We start from the raw sequence: 16,894 nt of genomic DNA, 5'->3' as shown, positions 1-16,894 counted from the left end.
AAGACTTGTCCTTTAGCTACTTCCAGTCTGTTTGAGACGATTGGAACTATTAGGATATCCTTTCCTTTTGAGACATCCTGTCCTTTTGAGACCTGTCGTTTTGTGACCTCCTGTCCTCTTGAGACCTTCTGTCCTTTTTAAACCTGTTCCCTTTTCAACCTCCTGTTTTTATACCTCCTGTTCTTTTGAGACATCCTGCCGTTTTGAAACATGCTGTCCTCTTGAAACCTTTCGTTTTCTGACATCTTCTCCTTTTGAGACCTCCTGTCCTTTTGAGACCTGTCCTTTAGCGAAATCCAGTCCTCTTGGGACCTTTTGCACTTTTATGACATCCTGTCCTTTTGCGATATCCTGTCCTTTTGAGACCTTTCGTCTTGAGACCTCCTGTCTTTTTGAGACCTCATATCCTTTAGAAACCACCTGTCCTTAAAAAACCACCTTTCCTTTTGAGATATCCGGTCCTTTTGAGACCTGACCTTTAGCGACCTCCAGTCCTTTTCAGACCTCATGTACTTTAAGAACATCCTAAAGTTTTGAGACATCCTGTCCTTTTAGACATCCTGTATTTTGAGACCTGTCGTTTTGTGACCTCCTGTCCTTTTCAGACCTTCTGTCCTTTTGAGATCTGTACTTTTTTCAACCTCCTGTTTTTATACCTCCTGTCCTCTTGAGACTTCCTGTCCTTTTGGGACTTGTAGTTTTGAGATCTCCTGTCTTTTTGAGAAGTTATGTCTTTTAGAGAAGTTATGTCTTTTAGAGACCACTTGTTCTTTAGAGACCACCTGTCCTTTAGAGACAACCTGTATTCTTAGATCAGTCCTTTAGCGACCTCCAGACCTTTTGAGAACTTCTGTCCTTTTGAGACCTGTTCTTTTTGCAACCTCCTGTTTTATACTTCCTGTCCTTTTGAGACTTCCAGTCCTTTTGAGACCTGTCGTTTGATGACCTCCTGTCCTTTTGAGACCTTCTGTCCTTTTGAGGCCTGTTCTTTTTGCAACCTGCTGTTTTTATAAATCCTGTAATTTTTTGAGTCTCTCTGTCCTTTTGAGACATGTCGTTTTGAGACTTCCTGTCCTTTTTAGACCTTCTATCCTTTAGAGACCACCTATCCTTTAGAGACAAACTGCTTTTTTAGACCTCCTGTCCTTTTGAGACCTATCCTTTACGGACCTCCAGTCCTTTTGAGACAGTTTGTACTTTTAGGACATTATGTCCTTTTGAGATATCCTGTCCATTTGAGACCTGTCGTTTTGTGACCTCCTGTCCTTTTGAGATCATCTGTCCTCTTGAGACCTGACCTTTTTGAAACCTCCTGTTTTTATATTTCCTGCCCTTTTGAGACTTCCAGTTTTGAGACCTCCTGTCTTATTGAGACCTTATGTTCTTTAGAGACCATTTGTTCTTCAGAGACAAACTGTCCTTTTGAGACCTCTTGTACTTTTAGAACATCCAGTCCTTTTGGGACATCCTGTCCTTTTGAGACCTGTCGTTTTGTGACCTCCTGTCCTTTTGAGAATACCTGTCCTTTAGAGACCACCTTTCCTTTAGAGACACTCTCGTTTTGTGACCTCAAGTCCTTTTCAGACCTTTTCTTCTTTTAGGACATCCTGTCGTTAAGACCTGTCGTTTTGTGACCTCCTGTCCTTTTGAGACCTTCTGTCCTAATGAGACCTGTTCTCTATGAAACCTCCTGTTTCTCTTTACCTCCTGTCCTTTTGGGACTTCCTGTCATTTTGAGTCCTGTCCTTTTGTGAAAACCTGTCTTTTTGAGACCTTATGTTCTTTAGAGACCACCTGCCCGTTAGAGACAACTTTCCTTTTGAGATCACCTGTCCTTTTGAGACCTGTCCTTTAGCGACCTCAAGTCCTTTTCAGACCTCTTCTACTTTTAAGACATCCTGTCCTTTTGAGACCTGTCGTTTTGTGACCTCCTGTACTTTGGAAACCTTTTGTCCTCTTGAGACCTCCTGTCCTTTTGAGACTTCCTGTTTCTTTTAGACTTCCTATCCTTTTGAGACCTGCCGTTTTGAGACCTCCTGTCTTTTTGAGAACTTATATCCTTTAGAGACCACCTGTCCTTTAGAGACCACCTGTCCTTTTGAAACCTCCTGTCCTTTTGAGACCTGGCCTTTAGCGACCTCCAGTCCTTTATAAACCTTTTGTACTTTAAGGACATCCTGTCCTTTTGAGACCTTCTGTCCTTTTGAGACCTGTTCTTTTTGCAACCTTCTGTTTTTATACCTCCTGACCTTTTGAGACCCCCTGTCCTTTTGAGACATGTCGTTTTGAGACCTCCTGTTTTTTTGAGACCTTATGTCCTTTAGAGACCTCCTGTTCTTTAGAGACCACCTGTCCTTTAGAGACCTCCTGTCCTTTTGAGATCTATCCTTTAGTGACCTCCAGTACTTTTGAGACCATCGGTACTTTTAGGACATCCTTTCCTTTTGAGAAATCCTGTTATTTTGAGACCTGTTCTTTTGTGCCCCCTGTCCTTTTTAGACCTTCTGTTCTTTTTAGACCCTCTGTCCTTTTGAGACCTGTTCTTTTTGCTCCTGTTTTTATACCTCCTCTCGTTTTTTGAGACTTCCTGTCCTTTTGAGACAAGTCGTTTTGAGACTTCCTGTCTTTTTGAGACCTTATGTCCTTTAGAGACCACCTGTCTTTTAGAGACAACTTGTCCTTTAGAGACAATGTCATTTTGAAACCTCCTGTAGTTTTTGAGACCTGTCCTTTAGCGACCCCCAGTCAGTTTCAGACCTTTTCTACTTTTCGGACATCCTGTTATTTTGATACATCCTGTCCTCTTGAATCCTGTCGTTTTGTGACCTCCTGACCTTTTCAGATCTTCTGTGCTATTGAGACCTGTCCTTTTTGAAACCTCCTGTTTTTATACCTTTTGTCTTTTGAGACTTACTGTCCTTTTGAGACCTGTAGTTTTGAGACCTCCTGTTTTTTGAGACCTTATGTCCTTTAGAGACCACCTGATCTTTAGAGACCACCTGTCCTTTAGAGACCTCCTGTCCTTTTGAGATCAGTCCTTTAGCGACCTCCAGTCCTCTTGAGACCTTTTCTACTTTTAGGACATCCTGTCCTTTTGAGACATCCTGTCCCGTTGAGAATTGTCCTTTAGCGACCTCCAGTCCATTTGAGACCTTTTGTACTTTTAGGACATCCTGTCCTTTTGAGACATCCTGTCCTTTTGAGAACTGTGGTTTTGTGACCTCCTGTCGCTTTGAGACCTTCTGTCCTTGCAACATAATGTTTTTATACCTCCTGTCCTTTTTTGAGACTTCCTGTCCTTTTGAGACATGTCCTTTTGAGACATCCTGCCCTTTTGAGACCTGTCCTTTAGCGACCTCTAGTCCTTTTGAGACCTTTTGTACTTTTAGGACATCCTGTCCTGTTGAGACATCCTGTCCTTTTGATACCTGTCGTTTTGTGACCTCCTGTCCTTTTGAGATCTTCTGTCCTCTTGAGACCTGTCCTTTTTTAAACCTCCTGTTTTTATACTTCCTGTCCTTTTGAGATTTCCTGTCCTTTTGCGACTTGCAGTTTTGAGACCTCCTGTCTTATTGAGACCTTATGTCCTTTAGAGACCATTTGACCTTCAGAGACAAACTGTCCTTTTGAGACCTTTTGTACCTTTAGGACATCCTGTCCTTTAGAGAATACCTGTCCTTTAGAGACCACCTGTTCTTTAGAGACAAACTGTCGTTTTGTAACCTCCAGTCCTTTTCAGATTTTTCTACTTTTAGGACATCCTGTACTATTAAGACCTGTCTTTTTGTGACCTCTTGTCCTTTTTAGACCTTCTGTCCTAATGAGACCTGTTCTCTATGAAACCTCATGTTTTTTTTACTTCCTGTCCTTTTGAGACTTCCAGTCCTTTTGAAACCTGTCCTTTTGGGACCTCCTGTCCTTTAGAGACCTCCTGTTCTTTAGAGACCACCTGTCCTTTAGAGACCTCCTGTCCTTTTGAGATCTATCCTTTAGTGACCTCCAGTACTTTTGAGACCATTGGTACTTTTAGGACATCCTGTCCTTTTGAGAAATCCTGTTATTTTGAGACCTGTCCTTTTGTGACCCCCTGTCCTTTTTAGACCTTCTGTTCTTTTTAGACCCTCTGTCCTTTTGAGACCTGTTCTTTTTGCTCCTGTTTTTATACCTCCTCTCGTTTTTGAGACTTCCTGTCCTTTTGAGACGAGTCGTTTTGAGACTTCCTGTCTTTTTGAGACCTTATGTCCTTTAGAGACCACCTGTTCTTTACAGACCACATGTCCTTAGAGACCTCCTGTCCTTTTGAGATTAGTCCTTTAGTGACCTCCAGTCCTTTTGAGACATTTTGTACTTTTTGGACATCCTGTCCTTTTGAGACATCCTGTCCTTTTGAGAACTGTCGTTTTGTGACCTCCTGTCCTTTTGAGACCTTCTGTCCTTTTGATGCCTTTTCTTTTTGCAACATCCTGTTTTTATACCTCCTGTCCTTTTTTGAGACTTCCTGTCCTTTTTGAGACATGTCTTTTTGAGACCTATTGTCTTTTTGAGACCTTATGTCCTTTAGAGACCACCTGTTCTTTAGAGACAACCTGTCCTTTAGAGATCTCCTGTTCTTTTCAGATCAGTCCTTTAGCGACCTCCAGTCCTCTTGAGACCTTTTGTACTTTTAGGACATCCTGTCCTGTTGAGACATCCTGTCCTTTTGAGACCTGTCGTTTTGTGACCTCCTGTCCTTTGGAGACCTTCTCTCCTTTTGAGACCTTCTGTCCTTTTGAGACCTGATCATTTTGCAACCTCCTCTTTTTATACCTCCTGTCCTTTTGAGACTTCCTGTCCTTTTGAGACCTGTCGTTTTGAGATCTCCTGTCTTTTTGAGACTTTATGTCCTTTAGAGACCACCTGTCCTTTAGACACCATGTGTCCTTTTAAAGACAATTTGTCCTTTTCAGACCCCCTGTCCATTTGAGACCTGTCCTTTAGCAACCTCCAGTCCTCTTGAGACTTTTCGTACTTATAGGATATCCTGTACCTTTCAGACATCCTGTCCTTTTGAGACCTGTCGTTTTCTGACCTCCTATCCTTTTGAGAACTTCTGTCCTTTTGAGACCTGTTCTTTTTGCAACATCCTGTCCTTTTTTCAAACCTTGTGTCCTTTTAAGACTTGTCCTTTAGCTACTTCCAGTCTGTTTGAGACGATTGGAACTATTAGGATATCCTTTCCTTTTGAGACATCCTGTCCTTTTGAGACCTGTCGTTTTGTGACCTCCTGTCCTCTTGAGACCTTCTGTCCTTTTTAAACCTGTTCCCTTTTCAACCTCCTGTTTTTATACCTCCTGTTCTTTTGAGACATCCTGCCGTTTTGAAACATGCTGTCCTCTTGACACCTTTCGTTTTCTGACATCTTCTCCTTTTGAGACCTCCTGTCCTTTTGAGACCTGTCCTTTAGCGAAATCCAGTCCTCTTGGGACCTTTTGCACTTTTATGACATCCTGTCCTTTTGCGATATCCTGTCCTTTTGAGACCTTTCGTCTTGAGACCTCCTGTCTTTTTGAGACCTTATATCCTTTAGAAACCACCTGACCTTTAGAGACCTCCAGTCCTTTTCAGACCTCATGTACTTTAAGAACATCCTGAACTTTTGAGACATCCTGTCCTTTTAGACAACCTGTATTTTGAGACCTGTCGTTTTGTGACCTCCTGTCCTTTTCAGACCTTCTGTCCTTTTGAGATCTGTACTTTTCTCAACCTCCTGTTTTTATACCTCCTGTCCTCTTGAGACTTCCTGTCCTTTTGGGACTTGTAGTTTTGAGATCTCCTGTCTTTTTGAGAAGTTATGTCTTTTAGAGAAGTTATGTCTTTTAGAGACCACTTGTTCTTTAGAGACCACCTGTCCTTTAGAGACAACCTGTATTCTTAGATCAGTCCTTTAGCGACCTCCAGACCTTTTGAGAACTTCTGTCCTTTTGAGACCTGTTCTTTTTGCAACCTCCTGTTTTATACTTCCTGTCCTTTTGAGACTTCCAGTCCTTTTGAGACCTGTCGTTTGATGACCTCCTGTCCATTTGAGACCTTCTGTCCTTTTGAGGCCTGTTCTTTTTGCAACCTGCTGTTTTTATAAATCCTGTAATTTTTTGAGTCTCTCTGTCCTTTTGAGACATTTCGTTTTGAGACTTCCTGTCTTTTTTAGGCCTTCTATCCTTTAGAGACCACCTGTCCTTTAGAGACAAACTGCTTTTTGAGACCTCCTGTCCTTTTGAGACCTGTCCTTTACCGACCTCCAGTCCTTTTGAGACAGTTTGTACTTTTAGGACATTATGTCCTTTTGAGATATGCTGTCCATTTGAGACCTGTCGTTTTGTGACCTCCTGTCCTTTTGAGATCATCTGTCCTCTTGAGACCTGTCCTTTTTGAAACCTCCTGTTTTTATACTTCCTGCCCTTTTGAGACTTGCAGTTTTGAGACCTCCTGTCTTATTGAGACCTTATGTTCTTTAGAGACCATTTGTTCTTCAGAGACAAACTGTCCTTTTGAGACCTCTTGTACTTTTAGAACATCCATTCCTTTTGGGACATCCTGTCCTTTTGAGACCTGTCGTTTTGTGACCTCCTGTCCTTTTGAGAATACCTGTCTTTTAGAGACCACCTTTCCTTTAGAGACAAACTCTCGTTTTGTGACCTCAAGTCCTTTTCAGACCTTTTCTTCTTTTAGGACATCCTGTCGTTAAGACCTGTCGTTTTGTGACCTCCTGTCCTTTTGAGACCTTCTGTCCTAATGAGACCTGTTCTCTATGAAACCTCCTGTTTCTCTTTACCTCCTGTCCTTTTGGGACTTCCTGTCATTTTGAGTACTGTCCTTTTGTGAAATCCTGTCCTTTTGAGACTTTATGTCCTTTAGAGACCACCTGCCCGTTAGAGACAACTTTCCTTTTGAGATCTCCTGTCCTTTTGAGACCTGTCCTTTAGCGACCTCAAGTCCTTTTCAGACCTCTTCTACTTTTAAGACATCCTGTCCTTTTGAGACCTGTCGTTTTGTGACCTCCTGTCCTTTGGAAACCTTTTGTCCTTTTGAGACCTCCTGTCCTTTTGAGACTTCCTGTTTTTTTTAGACTTCCTATCCTTTTCAGACCTGCCGTTTTATGACCTCCTGTCTTTTTGAGAACTCATATTCTTTAGAGACCACCTGTCCTTTAGAGACCACTTGTCCTTTTGAAACCTCCTGTCCATTTGAGACCTGACCTTTAGCGACCTCCAGTCCTTTATAAACCTTTTGTACTTTAAGGACATCCTGTCCTTTTGAGACCTTCTGTCCTTTTGAGACCTGTTCTTTTTGCAACCTTCTGTTTTTAAACCTCCTGTCCTTTTGAGACATGTCGTTTTGAGACCTCCTGTTTTTTTGAGACCTTATGTCCTTTAGAGACCTCCTGTTCTTTAGAGACCACCTGTCCTTTAGAGACCACCTGTCCTTTAGAGACCTCCTGTCCTTTTGAGGTCTATCCTTTAGTGACCTCCAGTACTTTTGAGACCATTGGTACTTTTAGGACATCCTGTCCTTTTGAGAAATCCTGTTATTTTGAGACCTGTCCTTTTGTGACCCCCTGTCCTTTTTAGACCTTCTGTTCTTTTTAGACCCTCTGTCCTTTTGAGACCTGTTCTTTTTGCTCCTGTTTTTATACATCCTCTCGTTTTTTGAGATTTCCTGTCCTTTTGAGACAAGTCGTCTTGAGACTTCCTGTCTTTTTGAGACCTTATGTTCTTTAGAGACCACCTGTCCTTTAGAGACCGCCTGTCCTTTAGAGACCACCTGTCATTTTGAAACCTCCTGTAGCTTTGAGACCTGTCCTTTAGCGACCCCCAGTCAGTTTCAGACCTTTTCTACTTTTCGGACATCCTGTTATTTTGATACATCCTGTCCTCTTGAGTCCTGTCGTTTTGTGACCTCCTGACCTTTTGAGATCTTCTGTGCTATTGAGACCTGTCCTTTTTGAAACCTCCTGTTTTTATACCTCCTGTCCTTTGGAGACTTACTGTCCTTTTGAGACCTGTAGTTTTGAGACCTCCTGTCTTTTTGAGACCTTATGTCCTTTAGAGACCACCTGATCTTTAGAGACCACCTGTCCTTTAGAGACCTCCTGTACTTTTGAGATCAGTCCTTTAGCGACCTCCAGTTCTCTTGAGACCTTTTCTACTTTTAGGACATCCTGTCCTTTTGAGACATCCTGTCCCGTTGAGAATTGTCCTTTAGCGACCTCCAGTCCATTTGAGACCTTTTGTACTTTTAGGACATCCTGTCCTTTTGAGACATCCTGTCCTTTTGAGAACTGTGGTTTTGTGACCTCCTGTCCCTTTGAGACCTTCTGTCCTTGCAACATAATGTTTTTATACCTCCTGTCCTTTTTTGAGACTTCCTGTCCTTTTGAGGGATGTCCTTTTGAGACATCCTGTCCTTTTGAGACCTGTCCTTTAGCAACCTCTAGTCCTTTTGAGACCTTTTGTACTTTTAGGACATCCTGTCTTGTTGAGACATCCTGTCCTTTTGATACCTGTCGTTTTGTGACCTTTTGTCCTTTTGAGATCTTCTGTCCTCTTGAGACCTGTCCATTTTTAAACCTCCTGTTTTATACTTCCTGTCTACTTGAGACTTCCTGTCCTTTTGCGACTTGCAGTTTTGAGACCTCCTGTCTTATTGAGACCTTATGTCCTTTAGAGACCATTTGACCTTCAGAGACAAACTGTCCTTTTGAGACATTTTGTACCTTTAGGACATCCTGTCCTTTAGAGAATTCCTGTCCTTTAGAGACCACCTGTTCTTTAGAGACAAACTCTCGTTTTGTAACCTCCAGTCCTTTTCAGATTTTTCTACTTTTAGGACATCCTGTACTATTAGGACCTGTCTTTTTGTGACCTCTTGTCCTTTTTAGACCTTCTGTCCTAATGAGACCTGTACTCTATGAAACCTCATGTTTTTTTTACTTCCTGTCCTTTTGAGACTTCCAGTCCTTTTAAACCTGTCCTTTTGGGACCTCCTGTCCTTTAGAGACCTCCTGTTCTTTAGAGACCACCTGTCCTTTAGAGACCTCCTGTCCTTTTGAGATCTATCCTTTAGTGACCTCCAGTACTTTTGAGACCTTTGGTACTTTTAGGACATCCTGTCCTTTTGAGAAATCCTGTTATTTTGAGACCTGTCCTTTTGTGACCCCCTGTCCTTTTTAGACCTTCTGTTCTTTTTAGACCCTCTGTCCTTTTGAGACCTGTTCTTCTTGCGCCTGTTTTTATACCTCCTCTCGTTTTTTTAGACATCCTGTCCTTTTGAGACAAGTCGTTTTGAGACTTCCTGTCTTTTTGAGACCTTATGTCCTTTAGAGACCACCTGTTCTTTACAGACCACATGTCCTTAGAGACCTCCTGTCCTTTTGAGATTAGTCCTTTAGTGACCTCCAGTCCTTTTGAGACATTTTGTACTTTTTGGACATCCTGTCCTTTTGAGACATCCTGTCCTTTTGAGAACTGTCGTTTTGTGACCTCCTGTCCTTTTGAGACCTTCTGTCCTTTTGATGCCTTTTCTTTTTGCAACATCCTGTTTTTATACCTCCTGTCCTTTTTTGAGACTTCCTGTCCTTTTTGAGACATGTCTTTTTGAGACCTATTGTCCTTTAGAGACCACCTGTTCTTTAGAGACAACCTGTCCTTTAGAGATCTCCTGTTCTTTTCAGATCAGTCCTTTAGCGACCTCCAGTCCTCTTGAGACCTTTTGTACTTTTAGGACATCCTGTCCTGTTGAGACATCCTGTCCTTTTGAGACCTGTCGGTTTGTGACCTCCTGTCCTTTGGAGACCTTCTCTCCTTTTGAGACCTGTCCTTTTGAGACCTGATCATTTTGCAACCTCCTCTTTTTATACCTCCTGTCCTTTTGAGACTTCCTGTCCTTTTGAGACCTGTCGTTTTGAGATCTCCTGTCTTTTTGAGACTTTATGTCCTTTAGAGACCACCTGTCCTTTAGACACCATGTGTCCTTTAGAGACAATTTGTCCTTTTCAGACCCCCTGTCCATTTGAGACCTGTCCTTTAGCAACCTCCAGTCCTCTTGAGACTTTTCGTACTTATAGGATATCCTGTACCTTTCAGACATCCTGTCCTTTTGAGACCTGTCGTTTTCTGACCTCCTATCCTTTTGAGAACTTCTGTCCTTTTGAGACCTGTTCTTTTTGCAACATCCTGTCCTTTTTTCAAACCTTGTGTCCTTTTAAGACTTGTCCTTTAGCTACTTCCAGTCTGTTTGAGACGATTGGAACTATTAGGATATCCTTTCCTTTTGAGACATCCTGTCCTTTTGAGACCTGTCGTTTTGTGACCTCCTGTCCTCTTGAGACCTTCTGTCCTTTTTAAACCTGTTCCCTTTTCAACCTCCTGTTTTTATACCTCCTGTTCTTTTGAGACATCCTGCCGTTTTGAAACATGATGTCCTCTTGACACCTTTCGTTTTCTGACATCTTCTCCTTTTGAGACCTCCTGTCCTTTTGAAACCTGTCCTTTAGCGAAATCCAGTCCTCTTGGGACCTTTTGCACTTTTATGACATCCTGTCCTTTTGCGATATCCGGTCCTTTTGAGACCTTTCGTTTTGAGACCTCCTGTCTTTTTGAGACCTTATATCCTTTAGAAACCACCTGTCCTTAAAAAACCACCTTTCCTTTTGAGATATCCGGTCCTTTTGAGACCTGACCTTTAGCGACCTCCAGTCCTTTTCAGACCTCATGTACTTTAAGAACATCCTGAACTTTTGAGACATCCTGTCCTTTTAGACATCCTGTATTTTGAGACCTGTCGTTTTGTGACCTCCTGTCCTTTTCAGACCTTCTGTCCTTTTGAGATCTGTACTTTTCTCAACCTCCTGTTTTTATACCTCCTGTCCTCTTGAGACTTCCTGTCCTTTTGGGACTTGTAGTTTTGAGATCTCCTGTCTTTTTGAGAAGTTATGTCTTTTAGAGAAGTTATGTCTTTTAGAGACCACTTGTTCTTTAGAGACCACCTGTCCTTTAGAGACAACCTGTATTCTTAGATCAGTCCTTTAGCGACCTCCAGACCTTTTGAGAACTTCTGTCCTTTTGAGACCTGTTCTTTTTGCAACCTCCTGTTTTATACTTCCTGTCCTTTTGAGACTTCCAGTCCTTTTGAGACCTGTCGTTTGATGACCTCCTGTCCTTTTGAGACCTTCTGTCCTTTTGAGGCCTGTTCTTTTTGCAACCTGCTGTTTTTATAAATCCTGTAATTTTTTGAGTCTCTCTGTCCTTTTGAGACATGTCGTTTTGAGACTTCCTGTCTTTTTTAGACCTTCTATCCTTTAGAGACCACCTGTCCTTTAGAGACAAACTGCTCTTTTAGACCTCCTGTCCTTTTGAGACCTGTCCTTTACCGACCTCCAGTCCTTTTGAGACAGTTTGTACTTTTAGGACATTATGTCCTTTTGAGATATGCTGTCCATTTGAGACCTGTCGTTTTGTGACCTCCTGTCCTTTTGAGATCATCTGTCCTCTTGAGACCTGTCCTTTTTGAAACCTCCTGTTTTTATACTTCCTGCCCTTTTGAGACTTGCAGTTTTGAGACCTCCTGTCTTATTGAGACCTTATGTTCTTTAAAGACCATTTGTTCTTCAGAGACAAACTGTCCTTTTGAGACCTCTTGTACTTTTAGAACATCCAGTCCTTTTGGGACTTCCTGTCATTTTGAGTCCTGTCCTTTTGAGACCTGTCCTTTAGCGACCTCAAGTCCTTTTCAGACCATTTCTACTTTTAAGACATCCTGTCCTTTTGAGACCTGTCGTTTTGTGACCTCCTGTCCTTTGGAAACCTTTTGTCCTTTTGAGACCTCCTGTCCTTTTGAGACTTCCTGTTTTTTTGAGACTTCCTATCCTTTTGAGACCTGCCGTTTTGAGACCTCCTGTCTTTTTGAGAACTTATATCCTTTAGAGACCACCTGTCCTTTAGATACCACCTGTCCTTTTGAAACCTCCTGTCCTTTTGAGACCTGACTTTTAGCGACCTCCAGTCCTCTATAAACCTTTTGTACTTCAAGGACATGCTGTCCTTTTGAGACCTTCTGTCCTTTTGAGACCTGTTCTTTTTGCAACCTTCTGTTTTTATACCTCCTGTCCTTTTGAGACTCCCTGTCCTTTTGAGACATGTCGTTTTGAGACCTCCTGTTTTTTTGAGACCTTATGTCCTTTAGAGACCTCCTGTTCTTTAGAGACCACCTGTCCTTTAGAGACCTCCTGTCCTTTTGAGATCTATCCTTTAGTGACCTCCAGTACTTTTGAGACCATTGGTACTTTTAGGACATCCTGTCCTTTTGAGAAATCCTGTTATTTTGAGACCTGTCCTTTTGTGACCCCCTGTCCTTTTTAGACCTTCTGTTCTTTTTAGACCCTCTGTCCTTTTGAGACCTGTTCTTTTTGCTCCTGTTTTTATACCTCCTCTCGTTTTTTGAGACTTCCTGTCCTTTTGAGACAAGTCGTTTAGAGACTTCCTGTCCTTTTGAGACAATTCGTTTTGAGACTTCCTTACTTTTTGAGACCTTATGTCCTTTAGAGACCACCTGTCCTTTAGAGACCACCTGTCCTTTAGAGACCACCTGTCATTTTGAAACCTCCTGTAGTTTTTGAGACCTGTCCTTTAGCGACCCCCAGTCAGTTTCAGACCTTTTCTACTTTTCGGACATCCTGTTATTTTGATACATCCTGTCCTCTTGAATCCTGTCGTTTTGTGACATCCTGACCTTTTGAGATCTTCTGTGCTATTGAGACCTGTAGTAGTAATGCACCCCTTTTGAAGTCGATAAATCAATTGATTGGAAAAGATCGATCAAAGATCAATTGATGATGTAGCTGTGTGGGCAAGCAAGTGTTATTGTTGTTCGCGATGACGTCATAAAATGGGCGTGGCTTAATTTGTGAGGATGATTCTGATTGGTGGGATGTTTTAAAATGGGCGGGGCCTAATTTTGTGAGGAGCGTTTTGATTGGTTGGAAAAGTATTCGGGTTTTTCCCGCAGCGTCTGGAAACAGATGGCGTTGGATGATTCTGAAATTCTGGGAATTTGGGTTGGGGGAGGAGGAAAAGTATCGACTATTATCCGGTGACGGCTGGTTTTCTCGGAATTTCCGGCGTCTGAAAACAGATGGCGTTGATGAGGCTTTTAAGTGGTGCGGTGAATGTTAAGTGCTTTTTCTTGGAAAATGGGGTTTGTCGAGTGTTGTTTCGAGGAAATGTTGTGAGAATTAATGGATGTGGTTTGTGTAATGGGTCTGGAATGGTAATTGCTTTTGTAGTTTTGAGTCAAGTGTTTTAAGGTCTGTTTTTCAAGGAATTTTGTCTGGGAGATTATTTCAGGGTCTGGTGAATGTTCGAGCAGATGGTGTTGAAGTGTTGAGTGTTCGAGTTCTAGGAATTGTGTGGGATGAGAGTAGGGTTTCGGGGAATGAGTAATGTTTGATGTCTGGTGTTAATTGGCTCGGTGTTGCGAGAAAGATTATCGTTAAGTGGTTCCAGGAATTGATGAGCGATATGTGTGTGTGTGTGTGGGCGGTTGAGAGTGATATGCATGGACCGGATGAGTGATGTGCGGAATGGTTGAATGCTGTGGCATGTGGGATAGCACGTGATGGAGAAAGAGCATAAGGAGAAAAAAGTGCCGGAGAAGACGGATGTAGATAAATTTTACAGAGTAAAAAAAGTACGATTCTCGGAAGAGTTGAGTGTGTACAGTGTACCAGGACAGGAAGAAGATAGGAGAGGCACGTGGGCGTTGGATGCTCTGCGCGAGAGATTACGTATCGAATATGACTGTGTTGATCGTCGGGAGGAAGGTATATAAAATGGAACGAACCAGATATGCGTCATAAGAGGTACAACTGTCCGCCGGATAACTGTCCACAGCTCAGCCAGCACAATCGCCTGTCAGGTTGCAGATACTATAGTGAGAAAAGTGATCAGTTTCAACGGATCAATCCTACCTGGTATATATATATAATATATAGTGGGTTATCTTGAGGTGAGTAGAAGTGTAAAATGGGTATAGGGAGCTGGATATTGCAATTTGTCGGCGGTGTAATGGGGATGAAACCTGCTGCTCCAGATTTGTTGCCAGCGACGACGACATCACGAAGTAGCCGTCTACTGCCGTCTCCTCCACGGACACCACGGTCGTCGGTACAGCCTGAAGTGTTTAAGGATGAAAGCCCGTACGTGAGCGTTCCTAAGTATTTTACGGAACAGCAATTTCGTAGATCGTGGGAAGCAAAGAATGCTGCACAACACAAATATGAGAAGTTGAGACGCTGTGGTAGGGGTGAAACGTTGAGGAAAAGAAAACATGATGCTGATAAAAATATGCAGTATAATCCTTTGTACGGTTACATAGAACGTTCTCCGAGAAAGGCGATGTGTTTTGCATACCCTGTAACAGTCTCCGATTCGAAAAGACTGCATGGTGTTAAATCGAAAATATTTGAGAGTAATAGTCCCAAAGTGTTGGTTTTTGATAGTCCGGTAAGGTACAGGGAATCTCTTTTAATAACATTTTACAATAGAGATCTAGTGAATGAGAATTTTATGGAACTTGAAAGTAATGGTTTTCCGATCAGCATGCAGTACATCAAGAGTCGTAGAACAGGATTATGCGAGACACATTACCTTTTCGAGAGAGCACCTGTATACGGTCATTTGCCGTACCATGTGTGGAGCAATCGTGTAGCCGGTGAGATAGCATCTCACGGATATAATGCAGGACCTTTTACTGTAGTATCGGGAATTTCCTCAAAAGATTGCATCTGTATGGAGACAGAATCTGAACTAAATTCGGAACATGTAGATATATCCGATCTGCATGTTCCTCCACGTTGTCTGGTTACAAAATATATCATGATGACGGATGAGAGTTTAAATTGTGGGCGTGCCGCTGTCGAATTGACACGGTACGAAAATTTGGAGCATTTACTGAATGAGGAGATTCCCCTGCTGTACCGAGTGGGGTGTCACAAAAAATACATGATAGTGGATTATAGTGATGTTGCAACCCTGATGCAGATATTTAGAAAACAATATCGGGAGTCTATGTTATCACTGGGTGAAATATTTCAGTGGTTTAACAGTAGTGTACCCCTACAGGAGTCGGTAAGCGATACATTAGAAGTAAAAGGTACTGCATTAGATTTAGAAGAGTTAGCCGACTATTGTTACAACCCGTTACGGCGTAACGATCTAAGATCAAAATATGCTTTTATTTCCAGTGTCCATAAAGTTGAAGAGCAGTTTTCAAGAGGTACAGGCCCACATCGTGAGTTCCCCGAAATAATAGAGGAGACTGACACGTCGGAAGCAGAAAACGATACAGCTTGAAAGGTGAGAAAATAAAAATCATTACCTGTGGCAGCAGAGGTTTATTTTGAAGATGTACATACAGCCTATGGTGGGGGGGTTAGCTGTTCCCGGTCCTCTGGTGGTGGTAATGGAGGCGTACGATGTCCGTCCTCCTCCTCCCGCTGCACCAAATCAATGAGGGGTGGATCTTCCTCCTCTTCCGGAGCAGGAGAAGGAGGACGAACGTAGCCTCTGAGGACCGCAGGAGGTATCAGTTGAAGCAGGTTATCGGCTCTACGAGCATTGCGTCGACCCATTCTGAAAAACAATATATAATAATTAAATAAATATATTCGGTTCCATGTAGATATTGGCTGTAAAAGAAAAAGTGGTATGTGACATATATAATCAGAAAATGGTGAACATGCATGTGAAACCAGGCCACATCTGGGGACATTTTGAAACGTGAGGTCTGGGAGAAACAGGACCGTGACTGAGGGTCTTTTATTTCAATTTTGTTCAAAAACGTTTTAAACTTGTTTAAAACATTTTAAACTTTTACGATTTTTCGATTTTAAATTTTCGATTTTATTTTTCAGATTTAAATTTCCGTCTGTCCATAATTGAACTACAAGGATAGTCGATAGGTTGTCGGACCATGTCAAAATATACAATGTTATAAGAAATAAATTAAAATAATTACCTTTGACGATAATAACGGAAAGTGTCGGCCATTCTTTCCCGATTGAGTCGACGCCGAAGTGCTGTTACTGCCAACGTCTGCTCGTAGACCCGTTCGATGTCAGCCTGCTCCTCCAGGCACCTCCTAACATCCCTGGTGAGCTCTGCGAAGTGCTCTTGTTCTTCTACACCTATTTGATATTGATCAAAAGCATTCCGCAGAGCCTCCCCCTGCTGCATGTTACGTTCCTGAAAATATGTGTGAATTAATATATAACAGTGATTACAGTTTGTGTAAAAAATATATATATTGATTGATTGATTAGTTGTTTGAAGTCCACTTTATGCACGGTAAGGCTAATTGGGACTGGACCTACAGTTTAAAGTAGGATCCGAACCACTTGTGCCTCCACAGGGTATCGAACCCGGGACCCTTGATTACAAGGCGACGACGCTACCACTGCGCCATCGGGGAGGCCGAAATATATATATATATATATATACATAACTAATATATTTTCTGTCTATTTCAGATGACTACACTTCCACTAGGGTTCAGTCTGCTGTATGGAGACGTAAAAGAGGAGACGGGGACTACAACAGAAGAGAGAAGAAATTTGTGGAGCAAAGTTCACGCACGACAAGTAGAAAAGCATGTAGCCAGCTACGTCAATTTCTGCGAAGAAAACGGGTTGTCCGAAGATTTATTGCACCGACTAGAAGAAACGTGTAAAGATTTTGAAGTGAAGGTGGACACATTGGTGAAAATATTCAGCTTCATTATTGAAAAAAAAAGAAACGCGGCAGTGTTTGGTGATTTTGTAGAAAACATACAGAGAGTCCAATATGTACCCTCGCATTTATCGTTA

The sequence above is a fragment of the Lepisma saccharinum genome, chromosome 7, assembly GCF_977018435.1.
Source record: "Lepisma saccharinum chromosome 7, izLepSacc3.1, whole genome shotgun sequence".
In the NCBI taxonomy this organism is placed as follows: Eukaryota; Metazoa; Arthropoda; class Insecta; order Zygentoma; family Lepismatidae; genus Lepisma; species Lepisma saccharinum.
This window is presented reverse-complemented; position numbering follows the sequence as displayed.